Below are 18419 nucleotides of genomic sequence, written 5' to 3'. Positions count from 1 at the left end.
AAATAAGGGTTAATATGATGAAGGGATGGAATATGACTGTAAAGATGAAAATTATAAAAAAAATTTATAAAAGGAATTGATAAGAAGTTGTTTGAAAAAAGAAAAGAGGATTAAAAAAAAGAAAGAAAAAAAGGGAGAAAATGTGATCAGGCAGGAGAGTAGAACAAAACCATACACTAGAGATTTAGGGTATATTTTGATCTGTTAGAAGAAACTATCTCAAAATTTTAAAGAGAGAACAACTTATATATATATGCCAAAAATAAGGGTAACTACTATGAAGGGATAGAATATGACTCTAAAAATGAAAGATAAAAATGTTTTTTTAAAAAAGGGATTGATATGATGTTGGTTGAAAAGGGAAAAAGAAAAATTCAAAAAATAAAAAAAAAGATAGTTAAAAAAAAAAATTGAAAGACTAAAGAATCATGGTAAAAAAGCCATGGATTCTATGTACAGTATTCCCCTAGCACTGGAGTTCTGCCATTCTCATTGATCGGTAAACTTGGTCTTGGCTGGCTGTTCTCACTGATCTTCTGGGGGAGGGGCCTGTTGCCATGGTTCCCAAATGTCTTTGCCCGAGGCGGAATTGCCCTGCCTTTGCTGGGTCCGGGCTAAGTAATCTGCTCGAGTCTGCTCTCGGGAGCTTTTGTTCCCTGCAAGCTTTCCGTACAGCTTTGGAGGAGGAGAGTGAAAATGGCGGCCTCCCAATCTCTGCCCCAGAGGAGCCGGAGGAGCCAAGAACTTGGGGCCCCGCTCCTCAGTGCACCCCCAGAGAAAAGCAGTCAGTCACTCCCATCTCCCCAGTCTCCGGCCACACTCCGTGCTCACCCGGCCTGTGACCGAGGGTTTCTATCTCTGGCACACCAGAGATAGAAAAGGCAAGGAAGTGAATTCTCCCCTAGAGCCCAGAAGGAACACAGTCCTACTGTTCTTGATTTCAGGACTTCTTACCTCCTGAACTGTAAGAGAATAACTTTGGGTTGACCCACTGAATTTGTGGTAATTTGTTACAGTAGCAATAGGAAACTAATATATTTGTGTGAGAGTTTCTTTGGAGTATATATGTACAAGTAGAATTGCTGGGTCATAGTTAATACACATATCAAATTTATTATTAATGACAAACTGTTTTCCCAAGTAGGGTCACACCAGTTGCATTCCCTCTAGCAGTGTGTGTTGGTTTCTATTGCTCCACATTCTTATTAACACTTGATATTGTTAGACTTCTTCATTTTTGCCAATCTGGTGTGTTGAAAATTGTATCTCACTGTGGTTTTAGTTGTATTTTCCTGGTCATTAAAGAGGTCCTCATCCCCCTCCCCCCCACTCTTTTTAATTTTTTTTAAGGAGATGGTGATACCATCAGCATAATTAACCCAAATTATAAAAACAGCAACACTTAAAATCATGCACATTATTTGACTATTTCATGCAACTTCTTTTCAAAATTATATAAACTTTCCCAGTATAAAAGGACCCCCGAGGAAGTGCTTGATAATATTAAACTCCAAAATCGATTTTAGAAAAGCAGGGAGTTATTTTCTAATTTTGACTTTAATTTTTTTTGTTTTGTTTTGTTTTTAACCTATTAAAAAAATATGGTGGGAAGTGTGTTGGAAGAGGTAGAGAAAAAGGAGTTTCCAGCTGATGGATTCAACATATTTGAAAATGCAGAAGTAACATAAAGGAAAAACTTTAAAAGCAAGAATATATTATAAATAGCTGCCTTTCTGCAAGAAGAACGGATGAGAAGTTTTTGTATCAGTTGCTCTATGAGAGAGAGGTATTCCTGAAAGATATGTGTTTATAGAATCTTATGTAGGATAATGTTGGCTATCTCAAATGAGTACTAAATTGTACAAAAAATGATATGGAAAGAGCCCAGGTACTTTCCTAAAAGTTCACCCATTCGATCATTTAGATACCCAGTTGTCTGAATATATTTAATATTAGCTCCCACACTCGTAAGTCTACTTGGGAGTCTTTCAAAGCATTAAGTTGCTATTGTCTTTTAGTGGATTGAAATATTCTGTTTTTGTTAAATATGTGCATTAATTCCCCTCTTTGTCCTTTGAAAGCCTATTTTCATCAAAATCCATGAGGCTGGACACTTCTTTGATATTTGGATAATAATACTAGCTCGATAGATAACCTAGTGTAGTACATCACCTATTTCATACAAAAATATGAACACAGGGATATTGTGTTTCTGGAGCTTATCACATAAATTCTCATTTCCTTCCTTGAACATGACATCAGATTCTTCCATAATTTCTTTAAGTTTGGCTTCGATAAAGCTTGTTCAACTGGCAGATTATGTAACTTAGTATTCTAGTCTACCATATAAGGGTACTTCTAGTCTCTGGTAAGAACAAGATCAACTTTAATAACTTAATATTTTTCTTTTAGTTGAATATCTTTTTTTGACATTAATCTGTAAGCAGTTTACAGTTGTTGCTATTATAACATGTTGGGCATCTCTTCCCTTTGTATTTACTTAGTGTCATATCAAAGTCTGTTATTATCAGAAGTATGTATGGTGGCTCCTTCTTTGACAAGACCATGGCACAGATAATTTTTTCTACCCCTGTAGGGTTCTTGATGAGAACTGGATGTTTCTGGAGTTTTGGTATCATTTTCACAAAGACAGCAGACTCTTAATTAGTCACTTCTTAGACTCAAAATCCATCTCAATGATCTTGATCTTCTTCTGTATCCTCCTCTTCAAGGTGAACATGTACTGGGCCAATACCACCGCTGCCACCAGCGCACAAACTCTGACACCGAGCCCATTGTCCCCATAGCCAGCCAGGACCCTCACCTGGCTCTTAGCCAGGAAAAGAAAAAGCAATTACAGAGGAGCAGTGGGGCACACATGCTTCACAGTGAACCCTTTGAATACCAACCTCCTTAACGGTTATATATGTTGTAAATATCTTTCTCTTCTCTATTGCTTGCTTTTCATTCTTTTTTTAAAAAGATTTTATTTATTTATTTTATTTTAGAGAGACACAGAGACAGAGAGGAGGGGCAGAGGGGGAGGGACAGGGAAAGAATCTCAAGCAGACTCCATGCTGAGCTTAGAGCCCTGATGCAGGGTTCCAGCTCATGACTCTGAAATCATGACCTGAGCCAAAACCAAGAGTCTGACACTTAACTAACTGAGCCACCAAGGCGCCCCGCTTGCTTTTCATTCTTAACGGTGAGTTCAGATTCTGAATTTTACTGTAATTTATCAATCTTCTCATTAAGTTTGCATTATTTGCTTCTTATTTAAGAAACAAGGTTACAGAGAAAAATATTTGATATCGTCTTTGGCAAATTTTATAACTTGGTGTTTTATATTAAGTATTTGATTTCAATTCATTTTTGTGTTAGAATGTAGGAAAGGGATACAACTTCATTTTTTTTTTTCTGTTTGGATAAACAATCAGCCTTGTGTCATTGATTGATTTGATCACCTTTTCCCATGATCTGTAATGTCTGCTTTGTCATAAATTCATTTGCCATATAGGCGTGGGTTTAGTACTAGGCCCTCTATTCTTCCTTTGGTACATTAGTCTGTGCCTGCACCAACAGCACACTGCCTTGGTTTCCATAGGTTACAGTAAGTCTTAATAGCTGGTGGGGAGAATCTCCCAACCCCTCCCCACACCTTGTTCTTCAGAAGTACCTTGGCTTTTGTTGGCCCTCCTTTCTTTCCTATAAATTCTGTAATCAGCTTGTTGAGTTTCTGTTAGAATTGTGCTGAAGTTAAAGATCAATTTGGAGGGAGGGTATGTGCTATGGTGAGCGCTGTGAATTGTGTAAGCCTGATGAATCACAGACCTGTACCCCTGAAACAAATAATACAGTATACGTTTAAAAAAAAAAAAAAGAAGATAGTAGGAAGGGAAAAATGAATGGGGGGAATCGGAGGGGGAGACGAACCATGAGAGACGATGGACCTGAGAAATAAACTGAGAGTTCTAGAGGGGAGGGGGATGGAGGAAGGGTTAGCCTGGTGATGGGTATTAAAGAGGGCATGTACTGAATGGAGCACTGGGTGTTATACGCAAACAATGAATCATGGAACACTACATCAAAAAAATAAATAAATAGAAAAAAAGATCAATTTGGAGAGAATTATGATATACTTTATGATATTTAGTCTTCCTATCTGATATTATGATAGACCTTATTCACTATTCTTTAATGTCTTTCAATGAAGTTTTTAAGCTTTCTCTATAAAAGGCTTAACATTCTTTACTTTATCATAGATATTTAAAAATGTTTATGGCTATTTTATTTTTTAAAGATTTTATTTATTTATTTGACAGAGAGAGAGACACAGCGAGAGAGGGAACACAAGCAGGGGGAGTGGGAGAGGGAGAAGCAGGCTTCCCGCAGAGCAGGGAGCCCGATGCAGGGCTCTATCCCAGGACCCTGGTACCATGACCTGAGCCGAAGGCAGATGCTTAGTGACTGAGCCACCCTATATTTTAAAAATTTAGTTTTTAACTAATTGTTGTGGATATCTAGAAACGTAACTTACTTTTGTGTATTGATTTTTGAACCCAACATCTCTAAATAATTTAAATTTTTACTTAAAAATTTTTTTTTGACCACATGACATAAATAACTAAAATGTAAATTTTAAGGGAAAGGAAATTAGTATTTATTAAGTTTCTACTATGTGCCAAATAGTTGACACGTTATTTCACTTAATCTGCACAATTATTTTATTTCTTATCTCCTCAGCAAACATGTATTAAGTAATCCCTGTATGTTAAGCTTTTTTTCCCTTAGAGATTTTCTGTGTAAACAATCATATCATATACAAATAATGAAAGTTTTTGTTTCTTTTCAATCCTTTAACCTTTTATTTCTTTTTCTTGCTTTACTGTGCAAGGACCTCCAATACAATGTAGAATAGGGTTGTTGAAAACAGGCATCCTTATCTTGATCCTGAGATTATAGAGGATGCTTTCAAAGTCTCATTGTTAGGTATGAAGTTTCTCTGGGTCTTTTGAAATGCCCTTTACTGGGTTAAGAAAGTGACTTCCATTCCCAGTGTGTTAAGGAGGTTGTTTCTCTTCTTTTAAATCACAAATGGGTATAGAAGGTTATCCAATTTTTTTGGCTTCTATTAAGATATTATTTTTTTTATCTTAAATTGTTAATGTGCTGAATTACTTTAATTGATCTTCTCATGATAAACTAATCTAGAATTCCTAGTAAACACCAACTTGGTCTTAATAAGTTATCATATTTATACATTGTCTGATTTGTTTTATAAAAATGTTTATTTTCAGAGTTTTTGCATCTATATTCACCATAAGTGAGATTGGCCTATATTTTTCTTTTCTTATAATATCCCTTTCTGGTTTTGAAAGCTGTTATATTACAAATGACTCTTTTTCCATTGTATGGAATAGTTTGTGTAATATTAGAATTTCCTAATGCTTGAATGGTAGAATTTCCTAGAAATCCATCTGGATCGTGTGTGTGTGTGTGTGTGTGTGCGCGCGCGCGTGCGCGCCCACGCACGCACTTAATGGGAGTATTTTAAACTACTGGTTCAATTTCCTAAAAGCTTATATGACATTTTATGTTCTCTCTTTTTTAAAGAGTTGGTTTTTGTTAACCTGTATTTATGTTTATTTAAGTTTTCAAATTTATGGGAACAAAGTTGTTCAAAAACATTTTCTGTTTAATTTCTATAGCAACTATAGCTTTACCCCCTTTTTATTTAAAAGTGTTAATGCCCTTCTCTTTTTTATTTTGATTATTTTCTCTAGATTTGTATATTTTATTGCTTTTTGGACCTTTATTGACCCTCTTCATTATATGTTTATTTTCTTTTTCATTAACTTCTGCTCTTATTTTTATTATTTTCTCTCATCTTCTTGAGTTTTGTTTGCTGTTCTTTCTAATTCCTTGTGGTTGGATATTCACTTCATTAAGTTGAACTTTTCTTTCTTTTCTAATGTAAGCATTTAAGACTAACACTTTACGAATCTTTATAACTCTGTGTCCTACAGTTTTGGAACCTAATACTTATAACAGCACCCTGGTATTTTTCTAAATATTTTCTAAAAAGTTTATAACTCCATTTTGGTTTTTCTGATTGATAAGTTGTTCCAGCAGTGTATGTTAAATTTTCAAATATTTTATTTCTCTAGTTAGATGTAGTTAGATGATATGTTCTGCATGATACCAGTTTTTGACATGAGTTAGATGTGCATTGTAGTTAGATGATATGTTCTGCATGATACCAGTTTTTGACATGATAATTTCAAATTGACTAGCTTGATGACCTAGCTTTGTAGTCAGTTTTCCTAAATGTTTGATGTCAGCGTAACCAATAATAGGAAGTGTCCTGTGGTTGGGTGTAGTGTGTAGCCAGATGCATCAGATGATCTTGTATATGAGCATGTTGGTGGGTGTGTTATCGGGGGGGAAACATGCTCATAAGATATTCTTTCTTTTTAAGTAAACAGAGGGACTGGGACACTATGAAGTTTTAAAGTTGAACTTTCCATTGATATGAGAAGTCTATTATTGCTTTGTCCACAGGATCATATAGGAGTCTTGTAGATTTGGGCAGCGCAGGGTTTTTGTGCTTTTTGCTTCTATTGTTCCATCCTATGCATATCCTAAACCAGGGAAGAACTGTAAGTGGTTAAACTGGTTGCTCATTTTATTAAAGTGAACTGAGACATATAGAATGGTTCCTGACCCTGTTGCTTCTATGAGAGCTAGTGCTAGCTGGTATGGCTAATCTTTCTAAACTGTCCGAACCCAGATCGGAAAAATGTGATGAATGGTATAAATGGTTGGCTCTGTCAAGGGCTTGATCTACTTTGTAAAAAGGCCATTACAGTGTTCTGCCAGCTGGTCAAGGAAATATCTGGAACAAGGCGGAAGGTAGGAGACCAGTTTCAGAAGGGGCTAACTAAACCTATCCAAGGTGGAATAATTGAGACAAATCAGTCTGATTTAGTTCTCCAGTGTATCTCTCTAGAAGGTTCCTACTTATAAGCATTTCTTAGAAAACATCTTGGTGCTCTATCCAGGAGAAAACACCCTGAGTGCTGAGTTCACTCCTGTGTCTATCAAGATTATTTATGAATGATTTGTGCTGATGGAAACAAGCCTCTGAGGGGCGCCTGGGTGGCTTAGTTGGTTAAGCGACTGCCTTCGGCTCAGGTCATGATCCTGGAGTCCCAGGATCGAGTCCCACATCGGGCTCCCTGCTCAGCGGGGAGTCTGCTTCTCCCTCTGACCCTCCCCCGTCTCTTGCTCTCTCTATCTCATTCTCTCTCTCAAATAAATAAATAAAATCTTTAAAAAAAAAAAAAAGAAAAAGAAACAAGCCTCTGAGAGACCTAACCACATATCAACACCTTCAGTTTGATACATGGCTCTTCGTTTCATGTTGGAGGGCTAGAGATTCATGCCCCACTGTTTTGTGGCACGCATGGCCATAAAACTTCTGGGGGGTGTCCAAGTACTCTTAGCACTGCTGTTTACTTGCTGCCAAGCTAGGATGAGCACCAGTGAAATGGAGAGCCTGGTCTAGGACAGCAAAAGAGGATTTCAGGGGAACAGTGGCTTATAGAGGGAATGCAGTGTATATGGAAGCAACCAGCCCTAGGGATCCACCTGGAAGGTCAGTGGGAGGTAGTGACACACGGCTTCCAAGTCTTCTTCCCAATGGGTGATGCCCGATTTTTTCTAACCTGGACTTTCAGTGGTTGAACACACTCTAGTGGCTGGAAGATTTGTTCTTAATCATTTTCTTTCTAACTTAACATCTACTGGTTTAATAGTTTGTTGACAATTTTGTCTTGTGAACCTATATCAGGCTGCTAATTTTTGGTTTCTAATATTTTTCCTTTTGGAAAATCAGGATGTTTTCCAGCATTATATACAGTGTGCCACATAAGATGTTGCAATGTTTAGCAATTAAATGTGGAGAGGGTCAGATTCTAAAAGAATTGAAAGATGCATCTATATCAGAATATTGCCCAACTATAGTATCTTGTCAATCCTTTTGTTCTTTGTTCTCTGTGATTTTCAGAAAATACCAAATTCCTTTGACATTCTGTGTAGCAGTTCAATTGGACTGAATTTTTATGGTAAAGAATTTCATAGCCAGGACAATAATGGCTTAAAAAAATAACAGGGCTATTTAGATTGGTGCTATATCCTGCTAAAATTGTAGAGTGCTGGGGCACCTGGGTGGCTCAGTCGGTTATGCCTCCAACTCTTGATTTCAGCTCAGGTCATGATCTCAGGGTTGTGAGATTGAGACCACTTAAGATTCTTCTCTCCCTCTCCCTCTCCCCTCCCTCCCTCTCTCTCTCTAAAAAAAAAAAAAGTGTAGAGTGCTATACTGTCTATTTTCCACATATTTATATTATTTATGAGAATCAACCCCCCTCCATCTTGATAGCTGTCATTTGGTATATCTTGCCTATCTATCTTACTAGCAATCAGATAGTATAATGACTTCTATCTTTTTGGAAGGCGTTTTTGAAGTTATAGTCCCTATGGTAATTCCATTGCCCGAGGTAACTATGCTAATTAGTACTGCTTTTATAACTTCTTTTCTTTATGTCATTTTTCTCATGTCATAATAAAAGCACTCAGACATGTATAATAACAACCTATAACTTTTTTTTAGTGGTAGTGTGGATACACCTTAATATAATCAATTTCTTATTGAATATTTAGATATTTCTCAATTTGTCCTTGTCATAAATCCTAGAAATGAAATTACTGCTTGCAAAGTATAAAAATTTTAAAGATTTTTGTTATTTATTGCCAAATTGTCCTCCATATATTGTGCACTATTTTGTATTCTCACAGCAATGATAAAACTAGACTTTTCAGGGGCACCTGGGTGGCTCAGTCAGTTAAGCATCTGCCTTCGGCTCAGGTCATGATCTCATTGTCCTGGGATCGAGCCCCATGTGGGGTTCCCTGCTCAGCATGGAGTCTGCTTGTTTCTCTCCCTCTGCCCCTCCCCCGCTTGTGCTTTCTCTCTCTCTCAAATAAATATATAAAAATCTTTAAAACGATAAAAGTAGACTTTTCTTCCTTTTTTTTTTTTAAGATTTTATTTATTTATTTGACAGAGAGAAACAGAGAGCAGGAACACAAGCAGGGGGAGTGGGAGAGGGAGAAGCAGGTTCCCGGGGAGGAGGGAGCCCGATGTGGGGCCCTATCCCAGGTCCCTGGGATCATGACCTGAGCCGAAGGCAGACGCTTAACTGACTGAGCCACCCAGGTGCCCCAAAAGTAGGCTTTTCATAAAAACTTTCAAAAAAGTATCTCGTATTTTGACATCTTAGATTTTTAATCTTTGCCAACTTTATAGAAAAAAATATAACTGTTGTTACAATTTGACAGTTTCACACTTAATAGCCCATGGAGAATTTTTCTTTTGTTAATCCCTTATTCCTATCTGTTACTCTTTTTTTCTCATTGATTTGTCAGAAATCTGTATGTGAAGGACTTAACACCTTGCCAGCCATCTACATTTAAAAATATTTTTCCAATTTTATTTTACTTTTAATTTTGTTTGTATTATTTTTCAGGTACTGAAATTTAAAATTTTTATTAGTCAAATCTATCAGTCTTTTCTTTTGTGCTTCCTTCTTTGGGGTTTATGGGTTGAAAGACATTCTCCTCATGAGATCAGACAAATGTTCAGTTATATTTCTTCTATTCTTTTATTATTTTATATTTGACATTTAAATTTTTAAATAACAAATGTTTTAATATAATTTTCAAGTAAAGAAAATGATGATTTAGTTTGTTGTTTGTCATGTCATTATTCATTCTTCTACTGAAAACTTTTGACTATTTGTACCTCTGATAAGAATTATAACTGAAATAGAATAAATGAAAGCAATGGAATTAATCTTACTTTTATTGCCTGCTTTGGCTAATGGTTTGGTGGAAAAGAAGGCCAACATCTGATCACAAAGCCAATGACTTTTCTGAATGCAGATTTAGGATTCACTTGATAATATGGGGTATATATGTATTTTTGTAAGATTAGTTATTATAATTAATATTCAAACTTTTTTTCCCTCCTAGTATGTAACATTAAAATAAGAAATGTATGTTGGCAGGGATTGAGTAAATCTGTCCTACTTTTGTAATTCATCGGATGAGTTTATTTAACTTCTTATTCAACTAGAATTAATTTTGATGTATGATGTGAGATAAGAATCTTATTTATTTTTCCAAATATATAACTAATTGAATAATCTATACTTTTCTCATTGATTTGAAATTCTCTTATGATTAACTAAATACATTTATTCACACACATGTATACACATATGTACATATATGTGGCTTCTATTCTCTTTCCTCAACTTTTCTGTTTTTAGAACAGTATCTTCCTCTTTTAATTATTGTAGCTTTGAGGTATATTTTAATATCAGGTACTCACTGTATTTTTATCATCATGCTCTCACAAGAAAGAATGATTTAAATATTTTTAGAAACACATTTCATTTTATTTATTTATTTTTAAAGATTTTATTTATTCATTTTGAGAGACAGAGACAGAGCACAAGCAGAGGGAGAAGGCAAAGCAGACTCCCCACTGAGCTGGGAGCCCTACACGTGGCTCCATCCCAGGACGCTGGAATCATGACCTGAGCTGAAGGCAGACGCTTAACCATCTGAGCCACCCAGGTGCTCCCACATTTCATTTTAAAATGTGTTTAAGAGGGACGCCTGGGTGGCTCAGTCGGTTTGGCGTCTGCATTCGGCTTAGGTCATGATCCCAGCGTCCTCGGATCGAGCCACGCGCTGGGATCCCTGCTCAGAGGGGAGCCTGCTTCTCCCCCTCCCCCTGCGGCTCCCCCTGCTTGTATTCTCTCTCTCTCTGTTAAATAAATAAAATCTTAAAAAAACTTAGCTAAAAAATTAATTAATTAATTAATTAAAATGTGTTTAAGAATGAAAACTTTCAGGACTTTTTAAAGTGAACTTTAAAATTACTTTTTAACATTAAACTTTTATCAAACAGAAACAGTAATTTCCACATATTAACAATAAAATCTAAATAAAATATGTAATTAAAATATATATACTACGACACTAGAAATTACAGTATTTGCTATAAACATGGGAAAGGTCAGGATCTGACTGATATGGTTGCTAACAAATTAGTTACATTTTGGGGCCACTTTTCAGGTTGTCTCAATGGGCCACAGTTTGAAGAGTACAAGGGGGTTTCTGTTGGAGGTGGTCTTTGTTAGTTTTTTTTTTTTTTAAGATTTTATTTATTTGACAGAGAGAGAGAGAGAGAGAGAGCAAGCGAGCACAAGCAGGGGGAAAGGTAGAGGGAGAAGGAGAAGCAGACTTCTGCTGAGCAGGGAGCCCAATGTGGGGCTTGATCCCAGGACCCCGAGATCATGACCTGAGCCAAAGGCAGATGCTTAACCACCTGAGCCACCCAGACACCCCCTTTGTTAGGTTTTAACAAATGATGAGACCAAGTCTCTAGTGTATCACTGTTACATTCATACTCCCAACCCAGACCTGGCTTTTCATGTATCACTGTCTTGTCCTTGGCTTTTCCTATATTCCTGGTTCCTGACTGTTTGGTGCCTGAACCACAACTCCATGCTGACCATCCCTTCTTCATATTTGCAGACTTCTTAACCTTCCTGGTCTACCTTATAGCCTCGCCTTCCTGATTCACTGCAGTTTTTAGCTGTCCATTCTGTGATAAGAAGGAAGGTGCCTCCGGCTGACTCTGCATAACTCTGTCTTCATGTAGTGGCCTTTTCTCAGACATTTTAATTACACACAATAAAACTTATAGAGCATGGACTTGTATTTTAATTCTACACACAGTATATCTGCACACTTACAGTATATTTGTAATAGGGATCTGTGCTATCTCTTAAAGAAGTTTAAGAATTCATCATTTTCAAATGGTGACTAACATAACATAATAAAATAAAATAAGTAAAATAAAAGAATTCATCATTTTCTTTTGTACCATCTCACCTGCAATTTTGGTTTCAACTGTGCTGTAGTTTTTCCATTTGTTCTGTGTCTTTTGCCTTAAGATATATTTGTATTTATCATAAGAAAGATAAATAAAAATAACCATGATGACTATAATAAGGGCCAAAGAAAAGTGCCAATGAAGAAGGGAAGAACAAAGAAATAACACCAGCAAACCAAGTTGACTTTAGCAACATAACTAAAATGGGTAACCTCCCAAGCAACTTGGTAATGACAATGACACTGAATAACAGTAGTTCAAATGACAATAACAGTGGTTTTGAAACCTCATATTGAATTCTTTTATGGCATGTATTAACTACTATTCAGTTTGGAAGATTTAAATGAAAGTATGTCCATTAAACATTTACCAAGGAGAGCTGACCTTTATGTATTTACAAACTGCTCCATCGCCTACCATACCACTTAAGGTCCATAAAAAAAATGAAGCCTCAAAAACATACGTATTTTTTGGTAATATTTTGTACTATTCAAAACTCTAAAGGATTTTTGTGAAAGAATTCAGAGAGACAAGATTTTTACTTACTGGAGGGCAGTGACATTCTGCGAATACATATTAAGAACAACAATGAAAATTTTGCACTTTTTCTCAGCAAGCATTGAATTAGGAGACCCAAAGAATTAGCTATCTAGTTACCATGTCTTTGTTTATATGCAATATAATCTCAAGCCTTGCATCAATTCAGAACAATTAGTTCTTCTTGATATGGAGAAAAGCAGAATAGTACATTTGAAATCTTTAAAGACAAATTAAAATTTTCAAGAGCTTAGCCTTTCAAGCATTTTCTGGAAAATAAGTGATGTTTATGAAAAGTCATAAGTGTAAAGGAGATGCTTTTATTTTTTTTATTTTTTTTCCAGTGGTCCACTCACTGCAAAATGTATTTATTGGTTTTTCTTCTTTTTTTATTAACATATTATGTATTATTTGTTTCAAGGATACAGGTCTGTGATTCATCAGTCTTACACAATTCACAATGCTCATCATAGCTCATACCGTCCCCAGTGTCCATCACCCAGCCACCCCATCCCACCCACCCCTCTCCACTCCAGCAATCTTCAGTTTGTTTCCTGAGATAAAGAGTATAAAGGAGATGCTTTTATTAATGAGAATTAAATGAGTGTTACTAATTGATGTACCAATAAAAGCAATTTTTTTTAAAGCCTCAGACATAGTTTGGCAATCTATCAGTTTGAATTTCAATGGCTTATTCCTTTTACAGTTCGTATTTCCATTAGCTTTTCTACATTACAACTCTATAAGGCATTTTAAAAAGATGTAGATGAAATGTGGGACTGAACTGGGTCTCCAAACCTTTCTTTGCAGGTGTGAAATAGTAGGGTGCTGGCAAAGGTGTGCAGGCCTGGTATGTTAAGCCTTCAGGGAAAGTGCGTGGAAAACATAACAAAACAAAACGAAGCTAACAAATGCACTTGTCCTGAAAACTCTAAATTTACAATCTATTCCCCTCAGACCCCCGAAGGCCTTGGATTTATTAAGGGACCTCTAATTCAGTGGTTCTTAACCTTGACCTACAGCCAAAAGTCAGATCTCCTGTCCAGTCCCTCCTCCCACGCATATGATTTAATTGGTCAGGGTGGGGCTAGAACAGCAGTATTTACCTAAAACTCCCCAAGTGATTCCAATGTTAGCAAGGATTAACAACCACTGTTCTATTCTTATGAATATATATGTGTCTGAAGAAGTAAGAAATACCATATATACACATATATCTTGTATCACCTTTTCTCTATAACTTATGGACACAATGACTCATATACAAATTCATTAAACATTTCACGGAATTAATAGGGACTTTTTGCATTTATATGTTTCTTCAAAGGTATGTTCTAAAAACAAGATTACCATCATGTGGACATTATCAGACTTGAAGAGTTTGATCATTTTGGCTATGAAGAAGCCAAGGTAGGGTTGAAATTGTGATTAAACATAATAAAACAAACAAACAAACAAACAATCACCCTTACAGGTTAAACAGTGGTCAAGACCAGTTCTTGGCTTAATCATGAGCACTGGAAAATTTTACTATAAAGTGTTGGGGAGAGAAGCCTTAAATACAGAGAGGATGAAAGAGAACTTATGTGACTCATCCTTGCCGTGAGTCTGAGACCTGGATAAGATTCTTAGTTTTGGCTTCTGCCTTGGGGAGCCTTGAGTGGCTTCACAGAGAAAGTGAAAAGAAGGGATGGACTCCCTATTACTTTGATGCACCTATGTGACTCTAAATTGTGTCTCTTTGGGGCTGGCTGGGATTCTTGAGTGCAGTGAACATAGCTGTTTTCTTAAGGACCTGAAAACTCAGACTTCAGAAGTTCGATCTTTCTACAGCCTCAATGGATCTGGTATGTAGGACCCATTATCTGGGTATGCTATGTGGCATCCCATTCATCTGAGGAACTTGCAGAATAGGCTGCAAGTGCAAAGATCCTAAGTCAGAAATGTACCAAATTAACTGTTCTCTATGGAGCAGGCATAGTTCAGTTCCATTGCTAAAAAGTAATAATTGCTTTTGGCCTTATGACTTTGTCTTTTTAAATATTAAAGATCAAGCTGAGTGTCACATGCAAAAAATAGGTCTGCACAGAAAGCACTGAGAAGATCCTTGCACTTCTTTTTATAAGAGCAGTTATACTTAAAATATTTGAGATAGGAAAAATATTATGACATAAAAATACTTGAAGCAAGAAGAGTCTACCACAATCATAAGAAACTGATCCAGATTTTAACAACCTTATTAAAGAAGCTCTTACTTTAATTTATTAGAAATCTCACCTGTTGTAGGTCATTTCTTGTTCTTTTGTCCTAGGGGAGATGAGTAAAAATTGGACACCATTCTCTATGTGATATTTCATTATAGACCTAGAGGCATTTGTTAGTTTCCTATTCAAGTTTCTATTTTCAGCAATAAATAGGCCAAATGTTTCCACCTTATTGGTCCTGTTTCCTCCTTCCTTGGCCTTCTTGAAGCTTTGCTATTGAGTGGGATGAACTTCTGAAGACCTCAGGTTAAAAGTTATTGATTGGAGTTTCTCACCCTTACCTAAACCATCTCTACTTTCCATTCTAAGTACTTTTCCTGAAAGAAAAAAAAAAAAGAAAAAAAAATATATATACATAATTTATCTCTCAAACTACTTTGGGTGCGGTACCACCACGTGGATGGCCCATAGTCAACCAAACCTCAAAATGTATACAGGGGAACTCATATTCCCACCTCTGAATTTGTCCCTCCCTGTGTTTTTCACTCAATGAATCACTCTGCCACTCACCCAGGGACCTGTACCTGATATATGGAGTCATTTTTTATTCCTTTCAAACTTTCATCAAATTAATCAGCAAGTCTTATTGATTCCACCTCCTAAATATCTTTCAACTCAGTCCATTCCCTTCACCCTCACCATCATTAACCACCATCACTGTCCAGAGGTGGTTTGTCTCTCACCTAGATCTCTTGCTCCCAATCCATTCTTTACATGTAAACCAGAGTGGTATTTGTAAAATGAAGGATCAGTTATATTACTCTCATCCACCTTCTGAAAACCCTCTAGTGCCCTCCCTTTCCTGTGATAAATTTATAATTCTGAACCTGGTCACTAGGCACCCCTTCATCAGTCTCCAGCTGGTCTTTCCTGTCCCATTTCGGACTCTTCCCTTGAGAGCTATCTTAAACTTCTTTCAATTCCTCACACTTACCAGTGTTCTATTGCTTTTGCATTTTGGGTACTATTTTCTCTTCCTGAGACATTGATCCTTTGGGTGTCAGCTTAAACATTTCACTTTCTTTGGGAGATTTTTTCTGACCTTATACTAGATGTGGCCTCCAGCTATGTCTTCCAAAACGTCCTATGTTTCCCTTACTACTACACTCATTTGTGGTCATTGCTTGGCAAGTGAAGTCTATTTTTTTGCTGTCTTCTGTTTTTAAACTTTCCTTCCCTATATAACATCAGAGTAATATGTTTCTTTATCTAATTATTTCCCTAGTTTTCTTCATCTCCTATAATTAATTTATACCTCAATTTTGTGCTCAACTTTCTTCATTTTTTTAAAATTAGAAAATTAATCTAGAGATTAATATACATTAGGAAAGTGTACAATTATATCAGCTCTTCTCACCTCCCATTAGATGGATTTTATTTGAGTTAATTTGTGAGAATTATTCCATAAGCAGTGTAATGAAGACTTGGACAAAGCATATTTTAAGATGAATTATTTTTTTTAAAAAATAAAACCTGATGAAATAAATATTTCCTCACAGCTTTTAAATTGGAAGATTAACACCACATATATCAACATAATTATTTTTTTCTCCTCGAGTTAGAAGCTTATCAGATGGGTACAGAGAGTTGGAGAGGTGGTGGGAGGATTTATATTATTTTGATGTCCCTGGTCAAGGGGAAGCATCCCCATATCTATTGTTCTCATGTGGTTTTGGATAGTTTGACAATGAATACCCCACAGTCTTGGTGGTTGGTCTACACAGAGTTGGACTGGGGTGGATGAGGCCCTTCTCCAGAGATGCAAATTATCACAAAGGTAAGAACAGATGGTCCATGTCTACTCCAGAGTGGATTTTCAAGTCCAGGTTAACACAGTCCACCCCACCTGATAGGTGACCACTAGTATATGAGCTGCTCTCCTCGTTTCTTCCCATCTTAAGCCTCTCCCTATCAATGAATTTTATTGATCTCACTAGTGACTAATCTCCATATCATTCAGGACAGTTGTTCTCATATGAGAATCACCTATAAACATTTAAAAAATACCAATGCCTAATATTCATTGATTCAGTTTGGGGTGGAGCCCAGGCTCTGGTATTTTGAAAATCTTCTCAGGTAATTCTCACATGCAGCTTATGATTTAGGTCACAAGATGCACCTCACCTTGCTTAATAAACTGATTCATCAACCTTCTTGACTTTCTTTATACGTAGACTTTCACCTTCATCTGGATCTCTTCCATTCCAGTAAATGGTACTTCCATCCATAGTTTCTCAAATTTTCTTGGTTTCAATTTTTTATTTAAATTCTAGTTCGTTAACATATAGTGTATAGTGTATAGGAGTGTTCTACTCCTGAATATTAGTTTCAGGAGTAGAATTTAGTGATTCCTCACTGATATGAGGAATTCTTAATTGTAGGAAACAAACTGAGGGTTGCTGGAGTGGGGGGTGGGGTGGGAGGGAAGGGGTGACTGGGTGATAGACACTGGGGAGGGTATGTGCTCTGGTAAGCACTGTGAATTGTGCAAGACTGTTGAATCTCAGATCTGTACCTCTGAAACAAATAATGCAATATATGTTAAGAAAAAAAAAAGAAGAAGAAGAAGGTAGCGGGAGGGGAAGAATGAAGCGGGGGGAAATCGGAGGGGTAGACGAACCATGAGAGACGATGGACTCTGAAAAACAAACAGGGTTCTAGAGGGGAGGGGGGTGGGAGGATGGGTTAGCCTGGTGGTGGGTATTGAGGAGGGCACATTCTGCATGGAGCACTGGGTGTTATGCACAAACAATGAATCATGGAACACTACATCTAAAACTAATGATGTAATGTATGGGGATTAACATAAGAATAAAAAAAAAGAAAAAAAAAAGAATTTAGTGATTCATCACTTACATATAATACCCAGTGCTCATCACAAGTGCTCCCCTTAATACCCATCACTCATTTAGCCCATCCCCCACCCATCTCCCCTCCAGCAACCCTCAGGTTGTGCTCTATAGTTATGAGTCTGTCTTATGGTTTCCTCTCTCGTTTTCCCCCATGTTCATCTGCTTCATTTCTTAAATTCTTAAATTTCTTAAATTTCATTTCTTAAATGAGTCACATAATTTCTCAAATTAAAACTGAAGATATACTCTTCTTTTTCTAGTCCCCCATCCTCAACCAATCCATCAGGAAGTACTGTAGACTAAACTTCCAACCTATCTATCTTCCTTCATTACCTTTCTCTTAACCCAGACCATCCTCTTGCCTTGCCTGGACCACTGAAATTTCCTAATTGGTTTCTCATATTCCAATCCTGTATCATCTTCCACAAAGTTCCTAATTTTTTAAAAATGGTTTTAAACTTTTTATTATAAAATATTGCAAATATTTAGATGGAAATAGGCCCTCAAGGTTTATAAAATCTTAACATTGTATTATATTTGCTTCACAATTGTTTTTTTTTCCCTAAAGAAGGAAAACTTAAAAAAAAAAAAAGGAAGGAAAACCATTGGTAGAGTTGGAACCTCCTCTATACCCCTCCCTGATGCCATTTCCCCCTTTCTTCCCAAAGGTAACCACTTACATAAATTTAGAGTTTATTATTCTCATGTATGCTTTATACTTCTGGTACATATTTG

The 18419-nt window shown here is 36.5% G+C and overlaps 1 protein-coding gene and 1 pseudogene across 1 annotated transcript in view; one reads left to right on the top strand and one right to left on the bottom strand.

The window, feature by feature from the left end:
- PDE11A (phosphodiesterase 11A) overlaps window positions 1-18419 on the top strand; it is a 375594-nt gene that overhangs the window by 33351 nt on the left and 323824 nt on the right. The window lies entirely within an intron of this gene.
- Window positions 1853-17060, bottom strand: LOC110591978 (annotated as a pseudogene).

The sequence above is a fragment of the Neomonachus schauinslandi genome, chromosome 3 (assembly GCF_002201575.2).
Source record: "Neomonachus schauinslandi chromosome 3, ASM220157v2, whole genome shotgun sequence".
NCBI classification, from domain to species: Eukaryota; Metazoa; Chordata; class Mammalia; order Carnivora; family Phocidae; genus Neomonachus; species Neomonachus schauinslandi.
This window is presented reverse-complemented; position numbering and strand designations above follow the sequence as displayed.